General features: G+C 41.9%; 1 protein-coding gene and 1 long non-coding RNA gene across 5 annotated transcripts in view; one reads left to right on the plus strand and one right to left on the minus strand.

Moving 5' to 3' along the window:
• LRMDA (leucine rich melanocyte differentiation associated) overlaps positions 1–14828 on the minus strand; it is a 1012499-nt gene that overhangs the window by 749082 nt on the left and 248589 nt on the right. The window lies entirely within an intron of this gene.
• Positions 1565–14291, plus strand: LOC121488285. 3 transcript variants are annotated; one of them, XR_005987014.1, is made up of 4 exons: positions 1565–6919; positions 13186–13315; positions 13413–13542; positions 14017–14291. It is a non-coding gene; the product is annotated as an uncharacterized LOC121488285 (long non-coding RNA). The 3 variants fall into 3 exon arrangements; XR_005987015.1 differs by having other exon boundaries at positions 1565–3628; positions 6814–6919; positions 13186–13542; XR_005987013.1 differs by having other exon boundaries at positions 13186–13542.

Here is a 14828-nt window from a genome sequence, read left to right on the forward strand (position 1 = left end):
ATAAAGCCTGTCATGAGGATCCAAACCCCACATGATCTCCAAAATAGTACTTTCAATTTGCAAAGCTCATGTTACTCCTTTCATACTGTTTTCCTTGAACCCCAAACTGGAGCTCTAAGTACCCATAGATTTTGAGTCACTCAACACTGTTTTTATAACTGAGAAAAGAGAGTCCCAGAATTGTTTCCACCTGCCCAGTAATGGACTAGGAGAACATGTACTAGGATTGACAGTCCCTATTTGATAATTAGCCAGCACTAAAATTGGTAGAATATTCTCCAGTCAGCAGTGTTTGATATTTGCCATATAACTTGGTGTTTGGGGAAAATGAATGGCAAATGAATATGCAACTCTGTGCTAATAAGCACAAACAGATCACTCTGTCAGTCTCAAAAACATGGAGTAAGGTTCAACTGAATGAGAGGAAACCACCTCCTTATCCTTATTCTTTCTTGAGTCTGAGCCCACTGACGGAACGAAATATAATAGGGTGCTGCCAGTCAAGGGAAATACAAATGCCAGGGGATAGAGAACTATGAAAGATGTCAGTCACTTAACATTTCTAAGCCTTAGTATCCTCATCTATGAGAGGAATGGAGTTAGACTAGATCAACTAGCTAGCAGGACATACTTCAAAAAAAAAAAAAAAAAAGGTGATGTCAAACCCAAAAAGCCTAACTGGTTTGGTTGTAGCTGGTACTGCTGATACCCACACCCTCTGAACATCTTGCTTATCCCCAACAATGGTTCCCTCACCACTGGACAGCTTAATCTTTGGAGATGTCTCAATCTTTGGGGATGTCTCTTCTAGCACTGAGATATGATAGTTCTAAGACAGATGGTCATGATACTAAATAGTACTAAGAATACTAAAAGACTGCAGTGACTTATAGAACAATTTATACTCTCTACAGCCCCAGGATGAAATTATTAATATGGGGCAGACACTGGTCTTGTGAAACCATGATAAATCAAGTGTTCATAAACCAGGAATGGATAGATGGATGAATGGATGGCAGGGAGGGAAAAAAGGCAATCTAACTTTCATTCATTTTAAAAAGAATAATCAAATCATCATTAATTGCCAATTAGACCCAAGTTCATCACAGATATATAGGAAACAAATTTAAGTAGTCTAGATGCCCAACAATAAGAGACTGTCAAAGAAAACTGGGCCAAATACCCTATGTCTCCACTAGCCACCATGTTTCAGATCAATTACTGAGGGCATGAGAATATACTAAAAATATATATTGATACATAGAAAAGTTGCAAGAAAGATTAGGGCGTGATCCAAGTTTCCAAATATGTAGGTGTATATACTTGTTTTCTAAAGACTGAAAGATACAGAACAAAATATTAATATAATATATAATAATATAATATTAATATTAACAGTGGTAACTTCTGGGTGGTGGGATTACCGGTATTTTATTTTCTTCAGAATTTTCCTATTTTTTTCCAAACCTCCTACAGTAAACCTATATTTCATTTCCGAGGAGAAAAACGGTTGAAATAAACTGAGAAGTAGAAAATAAAACTGAGATAACATGTTTGTGTTTCTTACCCATCCAGCTCAAAAGCTCAAAAGTCTAAGAGATTTGTTGTGATGTACTAGAACTATCCAAATTGACACCAAAAGCATACAAAAGAGAAAAGGTGTAACCTCTCTGGACCACTCATTAGAGTCCTAGGCATGGATCTCACACCATCTGACTGTCTCAGAATCTCTAAGGAGATGGGCCTCAGACACCTGTACTCCATTTCAGGGAAGCACAGGTGCAGTGATTCTTATGAGATGTGCTGGTAAATAGGATGTAAATATGATGGAAGCTATGATAAATAAAGTTTAAAAAATCAGTTCTTCATTAACCCCCACAAATCAGGGAACCACGAGTGAGAAGAGTTCTCATTCTTTTCCTGAAAGTCTCCCAAAATGGCCTTAGAGACCCCAGGCTTCCATACTACAAAACCGACCTACATTTTCCGTGACCTGTTACACTGAACTGTATCTCTGGGCCATGGGTGAGCCAGTTTTAGTAAACTTCATTTTATTACTTGTCAAATTTTTCAACCTCTGAAAAATTACTCAATACCGGAATTAATGTGTGATGTAATATTCAAGAGGTTAGCCAGCTCTGAACTCATATTATCCCAAAATGATGCTAGAGGTACACCTGAGGGTGGCAGGGCTTCCAGACTGCCACAGCCTGTAGTGTGTACAAGGCATGTAGGTGTGAGCATGAGGGCAAATCTACTTTTCAACATCGTCAGAGTGATAGATAATCTATGCCATACCTGAAAATATGTCTCATGGATCTCCATGCAATAGACAACTTATTAATTTCATTTTTTTAAACTCCCATTCATCATTCTTAGCAAGTCAACAGTCCTTGTCCCAAGACCTTGCTTTAATTGTGAAGGCAGCTGATATTGCATTCTGAGCCAAAATTCCTTAGAACTGTGTTGCTACCAGAGACATTTAGTTCTAGGTGGAATCTGAGAAGGGAAGTAAGTGTGCTCTGGAGGTCTATCACAAGACAGATATCTGCCTCAAAATCAGGTGTGTGGACATTAAACCAGCACCTTAATGGGGAATTTTTTTTGTAATATAGAGCAAAAAACAAAAACAAAAAACAAAAAAAAACAACCCATCAGAAACTCTTGTCTTTCCGGGCCATTTCTTTCAGGGGAGAGAGAGGAAGGGGTCGGGAGGGGGAGAAGGAAAATACAAACTTTTTTTTGGATGGAAAACGTATAATGGATGTATTAGACCCATCAGCATCAATTCTGAAACACAAAGTTTCCTTCAGTGTATTCCAAAATGAGAAAGAAATTTTCTGAGCTCTGTAAGGCTCCCAGGTTCCTTAAATGTACCAAAAACACAAGGGCTCATTTTGAGACCATCACACTTAAAGCTGGATAGGATTAAGTTAGGGATAAGTTATCTTTTCACTTTCCCAACAATGTGTGTATCTGTGTGTGTTTATATTTCTCTTTTAGAATTTTAATAATGCCAATTTCTTATCCAAGACTCCTAAATCAACTGGTCTCAGAAAATCACTTTAGTCATACAACAAAACAAAATCCTAAATGTACATTTGAGTATGGTACTCCATTATAATAATTTTATTTACCTTTTATTGCTTCTTACAATCACTGACTGTATTTAAAAAGAAAAAAAAAAAAACAACTCAAAGAGCTTTTGGACCACACTCTTCTTTTCTGAAATAACCATTCCATCCATAGTCAACCTTTGTACCCTACGCAAAACTATATACTTTGCTCAGGGGACAAATAAGATTCACCTTTTCTCTGTCTCAATTAATTTGCTGTTGTTGTTCTAATTCAATTGTACTAACACTTCACATGACATCAACCCTCTTAAATTCTTCCTTTGTCCTAGTATAATATATTGGGGTTTGGGTTAGAGCGTACTTCCTACCTTAAAGTGAAATGTCACCCACTCTAAATACGGAGTCACTTATTAACATATATGAACTGGAGAAAGGTAGAAAGCCACTAAGTTTCTCCTGCACAAAGGAGGCATGCATTATCATGGCTATCACACTCCTTCACGCAGCAACAATAGATCTCCTTCCAGAAACATCATTTTCAGAAGGAGCAGGTAAATATTATTATTTACTACACTAAGGCAACAATAACTGATTAAGGCAAATTTAGTGGAAACATTAAAAATAATGGCAGGGGAAGAAAATTTATGCTGCAGAAACGCTGTGTGAACTTATTGGAAATAATCAGCCGCTCAGTTTGAATTAAATGAGTGAGAGTGAATGTGGTGGGGCAGGGGGGTGGGGTGTGTAGAGGGAGGTTGAAAGAGAAAAAGCCTGGCACACTCTAGCTGGAATCTGCTAGCTTCCCCTGTGCCGTGCCGGCTAGGAAAATCTGCAAAGATGCAAACCATCCTTGGGTGTTCAGTTAGCAGTGAGTAAATTGCTGTGGGATCTAAGGGCGGGCCTACTTTAGCAGGCAATTCCTCTCTGTCTTTCATTCTGTTTGTCTGTGTTAAATTCTCCCTCTGCCCTCATCCATTCTCACATCCAGTTGCCTGCTTTGTCCATCCATCAATCCCCTCACTTTGTCAGTGCTGACTTCATCCCGGCGCTCCCAGCCGCCGAGCAGCCATCCCCAGGCCGCGGGGGAGCCCCGCCTGCCTCCGATCTGCTGACAGAGGACCCAGTCAGCCGCTTGTCGTCTTCTATTGCTCAGGCCAGCAAAAACACTAATACTCCACCTGATTCCTATCGTCCTGCTTTTCACCTTTCCTACAGAAGAGAATGGAAGAAAGAAAGACACGAGGAAGGGGAATCGGGGAGGCCGAGGGGAGGGGGGCAGAGGAGAAAGAAATAGGGCTAGCGAGGGTTGGCGGGGAGTGGAGAGAGATGTTTGCTGAATTTTCTAGAACAATTTGCACACCGGTCAGGTGGAGGCTCAATCCAGCTTCCTGTACCACACATCAATAGAAATCACAGGGAGAAAATGTAGCACTAATTAAGGGTTGATAAGCTGTAGTCAAGCGCAGGTTGGGAGGAAGGAAAAAAGAAGAAGAAGAAAAAAAAACAACCCCAGCCCACTATCCAGGCCTGTGCAAGCCCAGCTCCACACAGCACTTTCATTGCCAGTTTAGGAGGGAAATTTTGCAGCGTTTTTCTTCTTCTTCTTAAGTTTTACCTTCAAAAATCAAACATATGCTGGGAGAAAAATATTAGATGATTGTTCTTATTCAAAAGATCATTTGCAAAACATTTCGGGGGGGTGGGGGGGAAGGCTAACCGAAGAGGAAAATAGTTACCTAGCAACAAAACTATTTTAAAACATTCTTCAGTGTACTGGCTGATTGTGCGCTCTTAATTCAAAGATGTATAATTCTGAGCACCTGCCGGATTATTAAAATATTTCGTCGCTGAATTCTGAACTCCTTTTTCCCCCCCTAAACAGGGCAGGCACCACAATAAGCCATAATCAGGATGATAAAAAACTTTTCAATGCTACACACTCCTTTCCATTTTACTCTCAGAGTGGAAAGCAGAATTTCACTTGAAATATGAGCAATTAAATTAGCAAAACTATTTATGCAACTGTGCTTAAAATGACTTTAAAATAAAAGAGCTCGGTAGGGTAGATTTTTCTGTAACTACTGATCATTGTAACTAGAATTTGGGAGGTCTCGCTACCTGCAAGGCGTTTTCATGCATGTTATTTGACCCCTGCGCCATCCCATTCTCCAGGGATTGGTCCCTGCTTTTTGGAACTGAGAAATCAGAAACCTGGCAATTCAATAACTTTTCCCAAATCATACTACTGCTAAGTAAGGGCATCAGGATTCAAACGTAGCTGTTGAAATCGTAACTCTTTGCCCAACAGATGAGCACATACGATTTCCTGGCCCCAAAGCTTCTTTGTAATTAAAGAAAAAAAAAAACCCTGAAAGATCTCCTGGGATTAAAATGACTTAACTGAACTTGTTTTTCTATCCAAAGCGTGACCACAAAATATTGAGATTGGTGGTTTAGCACAGCACCCCACATTCTCATCTGGGGAGACTATTCACTTTTATATCGAATGAAACGAACAACCTATGTGAACACAAACCAAGAGAAGTTTCCAGAAGGCTCTGAGAAATGCTAGCAGCTTCGGAAGAAACGTGTTGCCTTTCAAGGTCCTGACTTTGAAGAGCTAAGCACTCGCATGGATGTTTAAGTTTTGGTGTGTGTGTGTTAGAAACTGGATCACAGCATCCTGTGACTCACCACACCTCAGATCAAGAAAGATTTGAGAGGGGGACTGCAAATTACTACCCAGGATTGTCCAGGCAGAGCACGAAGAGCAAAGAGTGGAAAGCCAGCAAGGCCTCCCTCCTTTCCACTCTCCACTCAGCACTACTGCCACACATCTAATCCAGAACCTTCACCCACAGCTCATTCCTCATTCCTTTTGTTTTCTTGAACCCACATGCCCCAGATGGGCTTTGGCTGTGACACAAGAGACCAGGGGAAGGGGAGAAGAAAAGGCAGCAGCACAAAGTCTCCTCTGCATTGCCACTATACACATCAGACATCTCTAATTAGACAGCAACAAAATTTTATTAATAGGATGGACATTATAGAATGAGCTTGTTATAAATGGGCCCTGTCAGGGCCTTATTCAGCTACCAAATGAGTATTCTCAGTTCAGTGCTCTCATCTGAGGCATCACGCCTAGTGCTGGATAACAAATGATTGCTATTAACCGTATTGTTAGTAATGATGGCTGAAAACAAACAAAAACCCATAAATAACAGTCTACAGAAAAATTAACCCATAAACTTGATAGATATCCAGCTGAGAAATAATAAATGACACTTTGGGGCCTGCTGGGAGAAGCTAGTGGTTTTTGTTTTCCTCTCTGTCATTAACACATTTTCTGTGCTAAAAATTAGATTCTGATATATAATTATCAACGCTCCCAGATATTAATTCTGCTATTGCTCCTCGGTTTCTCTTCTGGCTGGGCTATAATGTTATTCACAGATTACTCTGAGAAAACACATCAAACACTTAACAGAACAGGTCAAAGTGACAAGCAGCTTCTGCTGACAACACCAACCTGCACCGTCTTTTTAACCAGGGACACAAAACAAATTTCTCATATTAATTAACTAGGGTTTCCTTCCAGCCACAACAGGCCCGTGCAATGTGATGTGAGCTAAGCAAATTCCCTACTTCTCTAATGAAGGCGGCCAAGGGAAGCGAGGAGTGACAAAATTATCTTGCATTTATGGCATTCAAATCCACATTCATTAATGTCTTTCAGGGAGGATACAGGCTTCAAAATAACTTTGCAGGAGCAGATCATCTCTCACCTTGAGCCCCTTCCCCTCACAGGGCTCCAAGGAAGGCCAAGTGCATACAACACGCAGGTAAGCATGGACGCAAGAGACCTTCCCTGAAAGGAGCCAGAATTTCAGCCACAGAATCTGAATTTGCACTGTCCCTGAAAAGGACTTACACTTCCCAAATGCCATGACTTCCACACAATTAATTGACCTTGACTGGAATATGATCTCACCTGTCAAAGGCCTGTACTTGCCAGGAACTACCAAGAGAAGTAAAATTCAGCAGGCTCCTCCATGGACTGACCCATACACCGTAAGCAGACAAGACACACACACACACACACACACACAGCACTCTCACACACTTATGGAAAGCCCTTTTCACCAGTTTGGGCATTATCGGTGCAGTCCACTCTATGAATTTCTTTTGCTATCCCTCTGAAAATGTAATTCTAAGGAAAATAACTGGGGGAAACTTTTTTTTTTTTTCTAAACAAAAAGATGAAGGTGCCCAACTGGGAGAATCTATATTTAATTGTTATGTTTGGTTAAAATTAAGATAATGAAACTTAAGAAGGCTAAAATTAGGCCGATGGAGGCGGGGAGGGGACCTGTACAAATAGGCCAGTGCAAACAAGTGAACGATTAGCAGATACACCCTCCGGTTCCCAAGCCTTCTATGGGGGGAAAAAGAGGCAGCAGCTTCCTAGTCCTAAACAAATGCCTTCAAACACAAGCTCTTGTACCGGTTAGGAGACCTCAACCTAAGAACGCGGAAATTCTCTAAAAGTAGGCAATGGGACCAAGTGTCTAAAACACAGAAGCAAAAACGGAGGGAGGCCGGCGGTTAACGCAAGAGGCAGAGAAGAGAGCACAGGTGACAATCCAGAGAACTGACGCCGGCCTCTATGTGGAAAGCAGGGGTAGACTAACAAAGTGTTTTAACCCCAAATTTAGAAAACCTTCCTAATTCCCAGCAGTTGTGGGATGTTCCCTTTCTCCTTTCAGGCTCCATCAAGGAACCTGAGCTGGCCACGGCCTAAATAATATTTTTAAGATGGGATTCTTTAAATAAATAAGTAAATTAATAGTAAAATAAAATAAATAAATAAAATAAAATAAAATAAAATAAAATAATAAAATAAATAAAATAAAATAAAATAAATAAATAAAATAAATAAAATAAAATAAAAACAAGCAAGCTAATGGTCTCCCAAGCCTCATTGTTAACCCTCGCAACCGGTCCCGGGGATCACGCCCACACGACGGGTGACAAGAGCCCACACGACGAGCCCCCCACCCTCCACGCACTCCGTTTTCTCCGGATCTGGCATTGCGATATTAAATAACTATAAAACTAGAAAGCCAAAATAACTAAATCACCTGGCAGCCAATTTCTGAGAGTTAAACCACAAACCCGGAAAATGGTGGAGTGTGTTGAAATAATGTAAAGGAAACCCATAAATTCAAACTTTATGTTCTGTAAAGAACAAATATGAAAAAGGCATCAAAATAATGAAAGATTGTTTATGTATTCTGGCATGAAATGGGAATGTGTTATGAGAGCGCGCGCGGCGGTGGAGACAGATCGACGGAGCTGACAGCGCGGCATTCATCCCGCGCGCCGGAGCAGACGCCCCGCTAGTGGCAGGAGACAGCACAATAAATCAAGGGCTCTCGAAGCTGTACCTACAGCTTATTACATCCAAGATGACAAATAAATAATAATCCCTGTCAGAGCGGCCCTTTGCTCAAGGATTGAGCCTGAAACCTTTGGCTCATCACTCCTCATCTTAAGTGAAAACACTAGAACTGGGGAATTGGAGGCCACGGTTTGCTAAGCTCATGAAACACAAAACAAGCGGGCCCCGGGAACTAGGACTCGGCGAGAAAGGTCAAGAAGGAAGGAAGGATAAACATTTAAATAATCCTGAGCGAGAGGGGGCAAAGCGGGGGAACGAACGTGGGTTAACAGGGCCTCATCATCAGGGGGTCAGAAAAAGCAAGCAAGCAAGACAGACCCTCCTGCCGCCCATTCCTCTCCCCAGCCCCTAAGGCCCCGCCGCCGCCCAGCAACTCCAGGCAAGGCCAAGAGGCACCAGGAGCCAAACGTGGTGGCCGCACGGCCCCCCTCACCCCGCCTTTTGCCTGCCCACCTGGCTGAAGGCCCACCCTCCCCGTGTAGTAACTCCAGCTCCCTGGCAGCCTCGAAGGAGAGGCCACGGGGCTGGCCCCGGGAGGGAAGAGGCAGACGGAGTCACAGAGCCACTCCCGTTGCTCAGCTGGGCGCTGGGCCCCTCCTGTCCCGCGCGTCCCCCACCGGCTCCTCGACGCAGGGCTCACAGGCCCTGCCTCGCGTGTGCTGGGCGTCCCTGGCCATTACGACCTTGAACTCCTCTCTTAACTTTGAGCATTCCCGTTTTCCTGTGGTTCCCGAGTGGTTAGGGGGCAGGTTTCTCCCAAAGCCCCCACCCGTCTTCCTGACCATCCTTCCTCTGTCTGGAAGGGCTCTCCGCCTCCAGTTCCCAGTCTGGCTTTCCAAGCAAGGCCATCTCTTCTCCCCATCTGACCCATCCCCATTCCCTGTCTTCAGGAGACACAGAGACAGCGGAATCTGATAAGGCCAAAAGGGTTTGGGCTCCAGCTCCCCCAGAGGGACCCCCCTACACGTCACACGCGTGTACACACACACACACACACACACATCTGAACAACTCCTGAGTAGGCTGTCAGCTGCCATTCAGGCAACACACTAAAAATCCCCACCACCTCTGGGCATCAAAACAAAATGATGTTTTGTCATTTGAGAGAAGTGCATAAAGATGGCTCTGCCAAAGGGCAGAGGAAACATTACAAAGACCTAAGTCCCAGTGGCTCAAATAAGTTTCTGATATTACAGAGGTGAAATGACCGCCATCTCATGCTCCTCTTGGAGTACAGCGGGATGCCACTGGTGCTTCACCTACCCACACACTTCTTTAAGACAAAGACTGTACATACAGCAGAGTGAACAAGCGCCGGCTTTGGTCAGCGGGGTGTGAGTTCAAATCCTGACTCCACACAAGTTGGAAGACTTCAGGCAGGGATCACTTAACCTTGCTGAGTTTCTAGTTTTTCATCTTGGGGGAAGGCGGGGGCGGGGGGGGGGGGGGACTAGTGCTACTAATTCCCAACCCACAGGATTGTTCTAAGATTCAAGGAGATCAACATACTTGATAGTTCATAACATATTCTGGATGCCCAACAGATGCCAGTCCTTATTCCAGTTTGATTTTTCCTGATATTCCGTCATCTACCAAAGCAGAATTTTAATTCTTTTTTTCAAGATTTTATTTATTTATTTGACAGAGAAAGAAGAGCACAAGCAGAGGGAGCAGCAAGCAGAGGGAGAGGGAGAAGCAGGCTCCCCCTCGGAGCAGGGAGCCCGCTGCGGAACTTGATCCCCAGACTCTGGGATCATGACCTGAGCTGAAGGCAGATGCTTAACCACCACCCAGGTGCCCCTAAAGCAGAATTTTAAATGAATAGTATCATCTACATGACTTTAGATCCTCCTGAGCCTTCAAAATACCAAAATTCGCTTTAGAAACATAAGCTTCTTATAAGGATCATTTCAGTCTAAAGCATATCCATTGCCAGAACTTGGGAGAAATGTATCTAAGGCTTTTAGAGGTTTTGAGCTAAAGTAGGTAAGTGATACAATAAAATGCAATCACCTCAACCCAATAATTCCATACCTGGGACCCTATTCCTAAGAAACCAAAATACGGAAAGTTCATGTGGACAAAAACATATTGACACTGTTATGGCAAACAACAACAACAACAACAACAAGGGAGCAAACTAATCAGCACATAGTAAGATTTAAAAATACGTTTAAAATTATTTTTTAAGTTATGGAATGCTTATTTGATGAAATAATATACAGACCTCAAAAGTGGTGATAATGAAGACCATGAAGCAACATGGCAAAATGCATATTATTTAGTGTAACAGAAAAAGGCTGAACATAAAATTGACACTTGGCTCTCATTTTAACTATGTAGAATTATGCCTTTGGAAAGAGACAAAGATTATACACACATAATAATAGTGCCAGTTTGGCAGAATTAGAGGGGTTTTTTTTCTTTAATTTTTTCAAACTTTTCTATGATTATGTTTCACAATACTTTTTGAGTTTAAAAAACTATTTTAAAAATCCAATAGAAGTTAAATAAATTAAAATTGGAATCTGGGAGCAAAACCTAAAGCCACCAAAATTGTTTAGGCTCCTTACTTCTTCCTGCCATCTAAGACACCATGGTGGGGACCTCTTGTGAGCTGGTGGGCAAAAGATGGAACAAAATCTTTTTGAAATGTTACCCTCCTGAACCTACCCCTCATCTGCCTTTTTCCCAGTTATCCTCCCCCCTTCCCCGGGGAGAGACCTACCCTTCCAGCCATACTTCGCCATCACCCAGGCACAAATCCAGCCTGGTTGATATAGTCACTCAGCCACTCCCTTTTATGAAAAAAAAAAAAGTCAGTCTTCAAACTTTGAGGTTTGGGGTGCCTCCTGTAGCCCCTTATAAGATCTTTCTTGTTACCACCCATTTAATGTTCCAAAGAACTATTTCAAAAGTGAGCTGGAAATCAGACAAGGAGGTGAGATGGAAAAAAAAAAAAAAAGAAAGAAAAAGTTGTCCTCTAACTATCCCAAGCCCTGAGCCCCTTTCCTCGGCCAGCATACAATTTCTAATCCTTGGATTTCCCTCTTTTCTTATTTCGTGAACTAAGTGGGAGAGTCTCAAGTTGGAGATTAAGACCTTCACTCTCCATAAACATTCCAACTCAGACAACTGGCTGATACTTAGTAGACGGGTTTTGTTACCAGAAGACAGCTAGAAACCCTGTTCTTTGATGAAAACAAGGAAAAGATAAAGCAGCACTGGGGTCTTCTTCTGTGATAAGTCCTTGCATAGACACCTTAATTAACTCAGGCACATCAAACCCAGGAGATGATTGGACCTGTCCCAGCCCACAGCCGCTCTCCTTCTGTCCCCTAGGTAAAGACATTCTCTTCGGGATGCTTATCTATGCAGTTGTACAGAAACCCTTTACTTGTGGCAGTTTGAATTTCAGGTCCTAATTTAATCTCCATGTATTCTCCTTCCTCTCTTCCTCACTGCTCCGTTGAAGGCACACCTAGTCTAGCCAACCAGTTCAGTTTACAGTTCCCTACCTTTAACCCAGGAAGGTAAAGGACCTGTCCGTGGTAGGAAGCTCCTGGTAGGTCTGGGACTGGTGCTCAGGCTGCTGGTCTTTCTACCCTATCATGTTTTCTGCTTCTGATTACTGGATTCCATGGGGCAGAGAAGGTAACACTGTCCCAGTATCTTGTAGGAAAGTGTGAAAGGCAGTCCTATATGGCCCACGTAAGACCAAAACTCTCTCACTACCCCCTGAAAAAGAACGATCTCCTTAAATCGAGGCTCATTGGTCAACAAATGGTCACTGTGAACCTTTGTGGGGGAGTAGTAAAGGGGGTTACCACATGAAGCCAAATTCTTATACTCATGCCACGGTCCAAGATTAATTTTTAAGACATGTAATTTGACATATGTTAGGGGTTCACTGGCTTAAAATGAGTTAACTTCATAAAAGACACAAGCAAGTAATAATGCAATCATTTAATACAATACCACTGTCTAAAGATTCTTTTTAAATATAAACACGCAATTCTGCTAATACATATTACATACATTTGCAACAATACACAAAAGCTGAAAGGTGGTTATTGTTGAATTGAAAAAGTCCCAGAATCCCACTAAGAAAATAATGTGAGACAATAATGCATATTTCAGGTACACACTATAACTGACTTAAATTATTATGGATGTACTTCATACTTAATTACCTTTCTAAAATATGCCGGGGTATTTTGTCATAAACTCTGCAGAGTCTGCTGTACCTCTACTAAATACTGCTCTGAAATGCAAACCCTTCGCTAATGTTTTTATTTGAATAACTTATTACCCAATATAGCAAGCATCAACACATTTTATAGAACCAGAACTTGGCTCTCTGAAATTCCTCCTACCCTAATGCCAGTCACTGTTGGGAGCATTTAGTTATAAATTGTCTTTCAATAAAAGTAAAAGCTCCCAAAACAACAAAATGAAAAGACACAGCAGCTTAAATCAAGGGAAGTCAATTTCCACATGCCGATCCTAAATATTTCATGGCCCTATTTTATTCTGACATTTGTAGATGACTAAAGTGTTACAAAGGAAATAAAATGCTGATTAAAGAGTTCACTGTCATAAAGGTTACTGAATTGTAAATGGCCCTTTCCATCTTCCTGTTAATAGGTACCCAGCTGTAAACATCATGAAGGATGTGACGGGAGGGCGGCTTCCCTCCTTTAGGAGCTGTATATACATTAATCACTGAATCACCAAGCCATGCTTAATTGCAAGCTGTATATCACACAAATCCATGGTAAGTAGAAGGAAACTCATTATTGCTGCTTCATAACTACTGGGTACTTCTCATTTTAACCTCCTCACACCTGGGACACTTTGTTGCTTTATAACAGAAATGCAGAAAAGGTATTACACCGCTAATTACAGCCCACACGGGCACCTCCACCTCAGCTGCCTGAAAGAAAAAAAAAAAGGAACTATCTAGATCTGCAGCCATCCCGGCTTCTGCCTCATTGCCACGAGGTGAGTTTTTATAGGTGGCTTCTCGCACCCCCCTCCCCTGGTTCCCTTCCTGGGGACAACATGTTGAAATCCATTACTCCTTGAGAGTTTACAGAACTGTTTAAGTGATAAAGAAAAAAAAAAAACCCTGCAGTATATTTTGCTTTGACAAAATTATTGATTTAAATCCCATACAATAGCACAATACTATTTAAAGGTCAACCCAAGAAAAATGAGTTTACACCCGAACAGAGCTGAGCTTATCTGTCATGAAAGTGTAATGATGTGTTTATTCCCTCACTAGGGTGTATATATTTTTCAGGAAGATATAACAGTCTACTTGCAGGTGAAATCTGCTCTTAAATGCGAATTTCAGGAGATATTTACATTTCAGATGGTGGAGCTGATATCTGAAGCCCTGAGACCCATTTCTGTACTTACTAGTCAGGTGAATATTTATTTTCATCGCCTAAAAATTATTCTTCTCACTCCCAGGTCAAAAACGAGATGTATACTTGAAAACTATAACCACAACTCATATGGGAATCTTTCAAGAAGGCTAAGGTTGCAAACAGAATGCAGAGGTTGCCATGATAACAGCCTCTCCTCGTGTTTTGATTTCTCTTTCACATTTCAAAAATATGGCAATGTTCTAAGTTCATTATTTCTAGAAATTTTTGTTACTAATAAATCTATTTTTTTTCTTTTCAAATGGCCAACTGATGTATGATTAACCCCACGACTACCACCATCACCCTTCCCTGGTTGACCTCTAAAGGTACTCAGACCTGAACCTCATTGGGATGGAGTAAAGGGGATGAGGCCTGATACCTTACAACCAGGTCACAGACCTTAAAGCGAACCTGCCCCACCACCTCTCCTTTGAACTCCATTCAATATTTATTAGGAGCCAGGTACTGTGCTGGTAGTGAGGCTACAAAACACCATACCTTCTCTCTTGAAAAGTTTCATTCATTCATCTGGTAAATGGGCTGAGCACCAATCACATGCCTGGTACTCTGCAATGACTTCTCCAAGACTTCAGGGACCACAGACACTGAATACACAAATACAAGTGAAATAAATATCCCAAAAGTGAACTTTCAGGATGTTGGGGCTGCATATAGCAAAGGAAGCCAAGCTAGAATCTTCTGCAGAAAACAGAGTTGCATGGGACATATGGTTTGGCTGAAGGGTAGGAAGGGGAAGAAAATCTTGCCAACAGTAAGAGTTCTGAACCTAAGGGAAACCACTGGAAGGTATCCAGCCTGGGAGTGCCATGACCTAGGACAATATGGAAACCAGAT

This window comes from Vulpes lagopus, chromosome 3 (assembly GCF_018345385.1).
Source record: "Vulpes lagopus strain Blue_001 chromosome 3, ASM1834538v1, whole genome shotgun sequence".
Classification (NCBI taxonomy): Eukaryota; Metazoa; Chordata; class Mammalia; order Carnivora; family Canidae; genus Vulpes; species Vulpes lagopus.